The sequence below is a fragment of the Coffea arabica genome, chromosome 2e (assembly GCF_036785885.1).
Source record: "Coffea arabica cultivar ET-39 chromosome 2e, Coffea Arabica ET-39 HiFi, whole genome shotgun sequence".
Lineage (NCBI taxonomy): Eukaryota > Viridiplantae > Streptophyta > Magnoliopsida > Gentianales > Rubiaceae > Coffea > Coffea arabica.
The window spans coordinates 19,638,776-19,649,797 of NC_092313.1; positions in this window are offsets into that span (position 1 = coordinate 19,638,776).

Sequence of the window (11,022 nt, forward strand, 5' to 3'; positions counted from 1 at the left end):
ATGGCAGAATTAACAGAGTTTTTCAGTGTGTCTTGTTTTGCCCACATAATATTTGTTGTGGGGAAACCCCACTTACCTAGTACCAGAATCATCCAGTTGGAATGGTATCACTGTTTTGAAAAAAAAAATCATGAAATGTATCATTTTGAATTTACTCATTTCCAATCTCATAGGCTACCTTTTGAGAACTAATAACTCGTTAAACTCAATTATAAGATTGTACTAATAGCAGTGAGGATTCTAAGGAGTCACTTTTTAAATTTTATTTCTAATTATTAACAGTTTCACTTTAGCATGGAGTGTGAGGTGGTGAAAGGGTAAAATTTTTAGGCCATATGGTAGGTATATATAAGACACTTTTACTGCACGTATACAAATGTCCGTTTACCCTGTATTGATTAATATGCCTGGGTGAAGATTCAGTAGGAGCATGTTATAGCATGGCAAGTGCGCAAATGAATTGTAGTTGTTCACTCTATTTCTTCCAAGTTTCATTTTTTTCAGTTTTTGAATTGGAAGATTAGCTTTCCTTTTTTGTAAGTTCAGGCCTGTCACTAAGTATAATGAGATTGCAAACCACTTTGCTGATTGTTTATACGTGCACTGCTACAATACCAGGTTACGGGTATTAATGGTATTAATCCAAGTTTTTATGAGATAGGCTTCAAATGTTTGCATATCTCACATGCCATTAGGCATGATTATGAAACATTTTTTTGGTTTCTGATGGTTCTTTCAATTGATCTTTTTCATTTTCTTCCTATAGAAGTTGCAAGAAAATACCAGTACTTCAGTTAATGTGCCAAACTTAGGTTTCAACACTCCTGTGAAGGGTTACCAGCCTTCCATATCAAATCAGGTAAGCTAGTTTATGTCAGAGTATTGTTATTTGGTTCTTTGATATATGTATTTACTGCCCAAATAATTTTTTGGTTTGCAGTTCTCTGGGCAATACACTGTTGATAGATTGGAGGGAGTTGAGAAATTGATCCAGGTACTTCTTAAAAAGTTTCTAGTTTGGAGGGAGTTAAGAAAAGTTCTTTTGTACCTACCATATGTTTTATAGTTTGTGTGTTACAATCTGGAATTGAACTTTTGCCGTCTTTCCTTTTGATATTATTCTGTTTTGATACTTTTGGATTAGTTCTTATTACTCAAATGTCTAGAACACCTGGATATGTGAAGATTCTGTTCTGATATGTCTAGAACACTTGGATTGGTGCTAACATTCTGTTTTGATACTTTTGGTATCTTTACTTTAGAAGATATTTCGTGAGTGATTTGTGTCTTCTATTAATCTCATTGAAATTAGTTTTCTTATCTAAGTAAATATTTTATGCAAAAATCAGTAATAGTTTAGGTAGAACTATCTTGTAGATGCTAATGAAGCTTTTTTTTTTTTTTTATAATTAGAATCTATGTGAACATGGATAAAAGATGGATGAGTATGTCACGATCAAGTGATGAGTATAAAGCTGGTTTAGAAGATTTTCTTGATTTTGCATTTACAAATGGAAGTATAGGGGAGATGATTTTATGCCCATGCATTAGGTGTGGGAATGGGGTATTTGTCACGAGAGAGCAGGCCAAATCACACTTGATATGGAAAGGATTTATTAAGGGATATACTCAATGGTTAGCTCATGGAGAGCTATCTTCGAATTTGCATCATACATCTTCACATGGCTCATCAAATGAAGTTCCACCACTCAATCCCATAGATGATATGCAGGGGTTGTTACAAGATGCAGTAGGAGTTCTAAACCAGAACCTAGATGTGGGAGAAAGATTAGAACCAGAACAGCCGAATATTGAGGCAGAAAAATTCTACAATTTAATAAATGATTCGAAGCAGCCCCTTTATCCAGATTGCCCGCAATTCTCTAAACTATCTTTTCTGGTCCGCTTGTTACATATTAAATGTCTCAGCAAAATGCCCGATTCTGTATTTAATACACTTCTTGATTTGTTGAGGCAAGCACTCCCAGAAGGTGTAAATCTACCCAATTCTTATTATGAAGCAAAAAAAACAATGAAAGAACTAGGACTTGGATACGAAAAATATGATGCATGTCCTAATGATTGCACATTGTATTGGGGAAAAGATGAATCAAAGATAAAATGTGACACTTGTAAGCATCTACGGTGGGAAGGAACAAAGGATGATCCTACTGGTGAAAAAAGAAAGGTTCCCCACAAGGTTTTGTGGCACTTTCCCCACAAGAAATTTGTGCTGTTGGTGTGGTTAGAAATTTGGATCCAACTGCTGAAGTTGGTGACATACCTTTGGGATCACATTGGTGTGAAATTCATGTGAATGTGCCTGTGGAGAATGATGAAGAGCTAATGAGGCCATACCATAATTTTCTCAAGATTGGAGATGCAATTGGAGTAGCTGTTGCTTGGCCAATAAACCTGGTAATCTTTTTATCTTATCTTTATCATTTGGTTAACTTAGCTTTTATTTATTTTCTAACATTAAAACTGTAAAAGAAGAGCTGTAGATGTGATTGTAACTTCTATTTCTTGGTTTATGACACTTGTAGGTGATTCTTGAAGAAAACTAAAGGATCGTCCTTGGGTCAAATGGCTATTTTTTGAAGACATTGTCAATGCTTTTTTTGTTGAGTTCTTGTTGAACTATTGCTTCTTTGATATGTATTGGCAATGCTACTGTAATACTCATAACTTTTGAAAAATCTCTGAATTGGCATGTAATTTGTTGACATAGCAGCAATGTCAGTTGCTTGGATCAATGCAGTACTTTTGCACCATTTTGGCTACTTGTATTGCAGTGATTACTATGAAAATGTAAATCGCCTTGGTTTTCCTTTATAAGGTGGTAGTAATAACTTTATTATTGCAAAAATTAGAATCTATATTGTGTAGGCAGGATGAAATGTGATTCTACTTTTGGGTATAAAACCTCGGATGGGATACAGGGCTAATGCAATATGATGTATTGACACTTAAAAGTGTCACCACTTCGAGTTTTGCGGTTCATAATATTCACAAAATTTCATATTAACAAGTGTCAGAACAATCTAATCTAGTTACACCATGAAAGTGTCATAATATTTCATTTTACTTATACGGCGAATGTGTCATACTATCTTATTGTACTTACATAATAGAAGCGTCATGATAGATCCAATAAATGACAGGCATCGAGTATCACTTTAGATTCATATAACCTTAACCGTTCTCCAGCATTTCTTGTCATTTAAAAGTGTCATTAAAACGATAAATAATAACGTTTATAAATGCCAATAGAACTACAAATTAGGACTCATATAACTGTCATGAACTTATAGTGACGCTGGAATGGACGACGTTTCTAGCAGAGCGTCATTATAGTTCAAACGTCATTACATCGAGCTATAATGACGCTTTTAAATGTCATAAAATGACATTTTTGTAGTAGTGCAAGAATCATCGTACGGGGGCCAAAGATCGTGTCCTTTATCTTACGTACCTTGGTTTGTGCAAACAGCTTGATCCCAATGGGCCTTTTGATCGCTGAAGAAAAAGGGAAAAAAAAAAAAGAGAAGAAAAAGAAGAATCATGGTAGTCTACTTCTGATTTCTTGGATTGGATTCGTTCTTCTAGCTGTAGCTAGTATGATGATCTCTAGTGTATATGTATAACCACAGGATGAAGGTGATTGATTTTTGAGGGTTACAACTTGTTGGAACTGTTATTCCTTGTAGGCATTCCTGATAGGTGGTATCAGGGATGATGAACTTTGAATTAGTGAAGTTTCGGATTTAGATGTGATTTGTTAATTATGGTGCTCAAATTCTGATTCTGTTTAAGTGTTAATATCTGATGGGCATTGTGTAGTTTGATTTACAGTGCAAAAATATTCGATTTGGACATTGTGGAATTTGATTTAGAATTCTAAAGTGTTTCATTTGGATGATTAGATCAATCTTTCCTATTTCTATTCATCGGACTTGTACTAGACAGTTGTTAAGAATGTTTCTCATCTTTACCATTTTTATCATTTTATGCAGCCGTTCCCTCGTTCTATGGTATTATCCTCTTTTCTTTTCCCCTTCCTGGTGCGTGTAGTATAATTAGCCTTATTTTGTAACTTCATTTCAGAGTTTTGTCTTACCTTGCTTTGGTAAGCACGACAGATTTCAGTGCGGGGCTTGTTTCTCTATGACAGTTTTGGGTCTCTTTTGTTTAATTCTTATCTCTCTTGCGGAAAAGTTAATTCGAGGGTTATCGGATATACGCAGACAGTTTTTTTATTGTGGTTTGCACACATGATAGGAAATTCGTTTGTTTTGTCTTAAATACCAATGATACATGGTTAAACTTTTGGTACTTATTTTTGGGATTTAACTTTTGATCAGTACGTATTTGGGTTTTGTTTGTATGCATATCTGACAGGATAGCATTTGTAATTGTATATATACACTAAGGTCTTGTTTAAAAAGCTTTTTTTCATCAAATAAATTCGACGTTTTCAGTTAACAAATTTTCTAATTACCTTGTCATCTCATTTATGTATATCAAATCGTTACAGTGCATTTTTTATATTCCAGAAGAAATTAGATTTGGAGCATCTACTTACTTTTCTAATTAAGACTAGTTTGGGAACTGAATTAATTGGTCTCATCTCGCTGCACATAAAAAAAGTTTATTCTGTATTTGAATTTTCTTTTCTCTTTTTGCTGAAGGCCAATTTGCAAATAAATAAAAACATTTTTGTATTATCAGCAATATTTTACAGATTAAGAATCAGCGGATGATTGTTTCTTATTTCTCACCAGAGGTACGATCCAAGAAAAAGAAATTGCATGAGATTTCCAAATGGTACAATATATATATATATATATATATATATATATATATATTTATCGAAACGGCAATACTTTATTAATAGTCTAACCTAGATTATATAAGAGATGAACAACTGCCCTTACAATCTGCTTGTGCTAACTCAAGCAGCCAGACTGGGAAGTCATCTGTCCTTTTAGCAGATTCCTTCAAGTTAATAGCCATCTTAGCTAATTTATGACTGACAAAGCTGTTTACCCTTCTAGTAAAGGTAAAACAACATTCATCAAAGTTGGACTTAAGTTTCCTGATATCAGATGCTACTGTTGAAATGATTACATCATCTTCCTCTCTACTTATCCCATTCACAACCTGCATACAATCTGTTTGAAATTTCACTATTCTCCATCCTTGCTGCTTCGCCACTAGCCTAGCAGTTCTTAACGCCAATGCTTCCTCTAGCTTTGGATTTTAGCAGCTTGAGTTTGGCACTACCCAAGCTCCCAGTACCTTTTTTTGCCAGTTCCCCGCAACTATTCTCCAGCCTACTTTATCAATTTTTTGGGGTAGAGCTGCATCAGAATTCATCTTAACCCAATTCTCCTTTGGTTTCTTCCAACCACTCCACACTTCTTCTTTGCTCTCAATACATTCCCCAATTTCTATCTCTGCATCCTGAGTTTCTTGGTACTCCTTCCATTCCATTATCGCTTTATTAGTTGCTACCATTGGGTCCCTTCCTTTGTCATTAAATTGCCTCTCGTTTCTTGATTTTCAGATTTGTCAAAGCAAATTTGCATTCAGAACAATACACTTTCTTCCATTCTCCTTGTTCATAGCCTCTTTTAGTTCTTCCCATCAATGCCAAAATTATTTTTGTAAATCTCCAGACCCTTCCAGCTCAGTGAAGCAGCTTTCCAGATAGACTTGGCATTGCTACAAAAAAACAACATATGTTCAATGGTTTCTGGGCTTTCCCCACAACACTTGCATATATGATTTCCTTCTGAGCATCTTCCATTTATTACTGTATTCACTGGTAAAATTTCTTGCAGGCATCTCCAGATGAAATGCTTAATTTTATGCTTCATGTTCAATCCCCATAAAAAATTCTAGCTTTGTGTTGCACTTCTACTTCTGTAGCTGAATTCTGCACCTGACCTCCACTGACCCTCCCTTCTTTTCATGTTTTTTGCCAATATGTATCTTGATTTTACTGTATATACCCCAGTACTTGACATTACCCAGTATATTCTGTTTTTCATAGGTTGCACACTGAGTGGAATTCTCATTATTTTTCTCCCTTTCTCCTCTTCAAAGACCTGAGCAATCAGCTCCTTATCCCACTTCCCATCCTTAATAAGCTCACTCACTCTCTGAACCTTTATACCCTCCACATCCTTAGCCTTAACTATTCCATCCTCAGTTTCTGGGAGTCATCTATCCTCCCATATGTTTATAGATTTTTCATCTCCCACTCGCTTCCTTATTCCTTCCTCCAGTTGTTCCTTTGCATTCAAAAAACTTTTCCAACACCATGAGTCAGCACCAGAACTCTTTGTCTTCCAAATAGATGTTCCCTTAAAGTATCTAGCTTTCATTATTTTGCTCACCAGTAAATTAGGCCTAGCCAAAATTCTCCAAAGCTACTTTGCCAACAATGTCAAGTTAAATTCATGTAACTCTCTAAAACCTAACCCTCTTTTTGCTTTGACTTTTGTCATTCTTCCCCAACTCAACCAGTGAACTTTATGTTTATTTTCCTTCTACCCCCATCAAAACTTTGTCAATTCTGAACATACTTCCTTGCACAAAATCTTTGGTAAAAAACAACAGGATATGACATAAGTAGGCAGTGCCATTATGACAGATTTGAGCAACTCAATAATTTCTCCTTCCATCCCTTTAGCCTTGCAATTACTTTTTGCCTTATAAAGTCAAAAACTTATCTCTTGGATCTTCCAATGACCAAAGGCAACCCCAGATAGTTACTTTGCAGAACCTGTTTCACTCCTTGCAACTCTTTCATCACTCCTTCTCTTTTCCTATCTTGCACATTCCCGCTGAAGAACAGTGATGATTTCTTTACATTGATCAGCTAACCAGAAGCTCATTCGTACACATTTAGTATTCTCCTTAGTTGCCCTGCCTCTTCAGCACTTGCTTTACAAAAAATCAACGAGTCATCTGCAAAAAATAAGTGAAATAGGCTAGGAGACCCTTGAGCAATCTTCATTCCTGTCAATCTTCCCTATACATTTGCTTGCTTTAACAAGGAGGAAAATCCCTCAGGACAAATTAGAAACAAATAAGAGGATAAAAGGTCCCTTTGTCTCAAACCCTACTTGGCCTAATGAAACCAGTTTTCTCACCATTAATGTTTACAGAATAGGTTATACTAGTAATACACTCCATAATCCATTATATCCACCTGGGACAGAAATCCATTTTCAATATTATTTTGGCCAAAAACACCCATTCTACTCTGTCATAAACCTTAAACATATCTAGTTTGATAGCCATATAACCATCTCTCCCAGTCCTATTATTTTTTAGAAAGTGAACCCTTTCATGAGCAATCAGAATATTATTTAAAATCTGTCTTCCAAGAACAAAGACAGATTGGGAATAACTAATGCAGTAGTTCAAAACACTCTTGAATCTGTTTGTAAGTACTTTAGAAATGATTTTATAGATAACATTGTACAAGCTAATAGGTCTAAATTCTTTGAATGTTCTAGGGGAGTCAATTTTAGGAGCAAGGCTTATCAAGGTCTCATTGATAGATTTAAGAAGACGACTAGAATGAAAGAAATTTTGCACTGTATTAACAACATTAGTTTTAACAATTTGCCAAAATTTTTGAAAGAAAAAAGGGGACATACCATTTGGCCCTGGAGACTTGTTTGGATGCATCAAAAAGACTACATGACTAATTTTTTGATATGTGACTTTCTAGTCAACTTCCTATTAATCTTAGCAAGGATAGTACGTGGGACTCGTTGTAAAATTTTTGCAAAGTCATCTAATTTTTCTGAAGTAAAAATCTGCTTAAAATAGTCTATGATTTCCTGGCAAGTTTCCTCTTCATTCTCACACCAATTCCCACTCCTTTTTTGCAACACATTAATCCTATTCATTTTCCTCTTACCAGTCATTTTAGCATGAAAATAGCTAGTATCATTATCCCCCTCCTTTAACCACTTTACCCTAACCTTCTAACTCCAATATAGTTCTTTCCTTTTATAAGCTTCAGCCAGTTTCCTCTTAAGACCAGCCAAATTAATCCTATAACCATTAGTTTTACTCTTATTGACTTCTTTAATTTTCTTTTTAACCAATTCTATCTGTTTCTTAGAGTTGCAAAAGCATCCTTTACTCCAATTAAGTAAATACACTGACTTTTTTTATTTTACATTGAACTTTATATAACCTGGACCCTGGTTGGTGTTCTCTCCAAGCTTTCCCTATTACCTCCCCTATATTTTCTTGCTGTAACCATTCTCTATCAAACATAAATCTTTTTTTCCATTTCTTTCCCATTGGCTTAGTATCCAGAACTAGTATATAGTGATCAGATCCCTCAGTTTCTACATGTATACATTTTGCCTTATCAATCTTTTCTATCCAGCCTTTAGTTCATAATATCCTATCCAACCTCTCTTTTACCTCTTCCTCATTTCCCTAGTTATTGCTCCAGGTCCAAGGAATTTCTTCAAATCCAATGTCAACCAGTTCATTATTATTTATGAAGGAGTTAAAATCTTGGAACCTTACCTCAACTCTCTATTTACCTCTCCATTTTCACCATTAGAGGTAATGTTATTGAGATCACCCATTATAGCACAGTACTTACCCCATATTATGCTTCTTCTAGTTATAATTTTCACTGCTCTCTTCTAACACCTACATCTGAACTAGCATAAGCACATATACACTACCGGTCAATCTTAACTTCGTTGTCCTCTATTAGCAATTCAATAGTAAAACTTGTAAACAAAAACTTTTTCACTTGCACCACATTTTTTCATAATACAACCAAACTCCCAGCCATACCAATTAGATCAACAACAAACACATTGTCAAATTTAATCCACTGTTTCACTTTATTCAAATAGCTTTAATTTTTTTCTTCTTTGTTTCTGACAAGAACACTAATGAAGGATAATGGAGTCTAATGACCTCCATCAGTTGAGGAACTGTCAAGGGGTTCTCCACACCTTGACAGTTCCATACCATAGCCTTCATTTAAACCTTGAAGCCTCATTTAGAGTGGGCTCTAATCCCTCGGACAGTTCCATCGAGTCACTATTTCCATTCTCAACTCTGATTTTCTTACAGTTTTCCTTCCCTACTTGCACCTCATCTCTTTCTCAATCCATAATTTCCACCTTTATTTTATCTTTTTTAGTTCTAGTAACTTCTTTGTTAGCCTCAACCAGTGGTTTTCTCCTGCTCCCGTCCAACACTAGTCTTTTCCATCTCTTACTTACCATTTGATTCCCTTTAGCCCTACCCTTTTGCTTTCCTACCTCCACTTTACCTTCATCTCCCTCATATGTTATCTCACATTTCCTCTCTTCTATTATTTCCTTAGCAATCTTATCCTTATTATTCTTACTCTGGACACCATCAATCCACATCAGATCATCTGCTCCTTCCACTGTTTTCTCAAAACTTCCTCCATCCTGCTGTTCCATTTGCATTTTTTTTCTTCTACTCCCCTTTCTCTTTCCAATGTCCCTACCTCCTGCCTTACCTAATCCTTTTTCCCCCTGTTTCCCATCTCCCTTCCCATTCTCAACCCTTTCAGTCTCGCTCTCTTCATGCGTACTCTTCACCTTTCTACTCATCAAACCAGTATTCAGAGTCAACTATTTCTCAGAAGTTTGTTTTAGTTCCTCACCTTATAGAATTTCTTTGTATAGGTTAGCAGCAACTTATGTTCATCTCTTTTTACATTCCTATTGTCCTGAGTTTGGTGTCTCTCTTCTTTAACACCCCCAGTCCCATTTCCATTTCCATTTTTCTTAGTAGGATTTCGAGGATAACTGGCTCTCAACCAATTTTCATACCGAAGTTCCCTTCCTATATTCATTCCTTTTTTACTACAGTTTCGTTCACTATGTCTAATCAATCCACAATCAAAATAGAAATTTAGACATTTTTCATATTTAAATTCAATCCACCTCTTAAACCATTACTATTGGCCATAAACCCTTTAGGTAATGGAATAGAAAGATCAATTTCAGCCAAAATTTTTAGATGTTTACTTTCTTTTCCTCTACTCTGCGGAATGATCACCTCATTTACTTTTGGAAATATGATGCCAATCTTCTTTTTTGCTTCCTTCGTGACCCAGTGTAAGGGTATATTCTGGATTTGGGCCCAAATTAATGTTTTACTCAGGGCTTCTTCATTTTTCTCCAAACCAGTTTTCCACTGCAGTAGAATTAACGGTTGACCATCATAGATTCATGGCCTCTTGCTCATCACTACCTCTATATCATTCTCCTTCTCAAAAATAAAGTGGAACAAATTATGTCCAATCTCCATTACTTTCAGATTATTCACCTGTGACCACATACTGTTTGCGAAGCTCTTAACTCCTCTAATATTTGTCTGCTTTCCCCCCCAAACTTTACCAATCAAGCTCAGTTTGCATTCCAGAACACCTTTAGCCATTTCTTTGTTGTCCAAATGAACTCCATCTCTTTCCTCCTCTGAGAATTTGAATCTTCTTAATACCTCTTCAATATTCTCCATGATCCTTCCCACAAATCTCACGCTATAGTTTCCGATATGCTTCTAGTCCCACACAGATCCGGACCTAATCCGAGTTCTTGTAATACCTCCCAACAAGTTCAATTCCAGTTACTCCTAATTCAAAACAAACAAACCAAAAACAAGATTAGAAGCAGAAATAACTAAGACTAGCAAAACACAACGAAGAAGAAAATTGTGATTAGATATGAAAGCTATCACATCTTATTCAATAGGAACTGGAAAATAGAAATAGTTATGGCTACTGTCACTAGAAAATCCAACGCTATTCCAAAGATAATGGATGAGATCGGTAAATTTCCTTGAATGAAAAGTTTTAAGATTGGCTTCTAAATTGGTAATTCAATTTTTGAAGTTTTCAAGAAAATGTGGACACCACAGAGGGGGATTTTCTCTCTCTAGGATAGAGAGAAAATTGCTCTCATAGCGAGAGACTCGTCTTCCAAA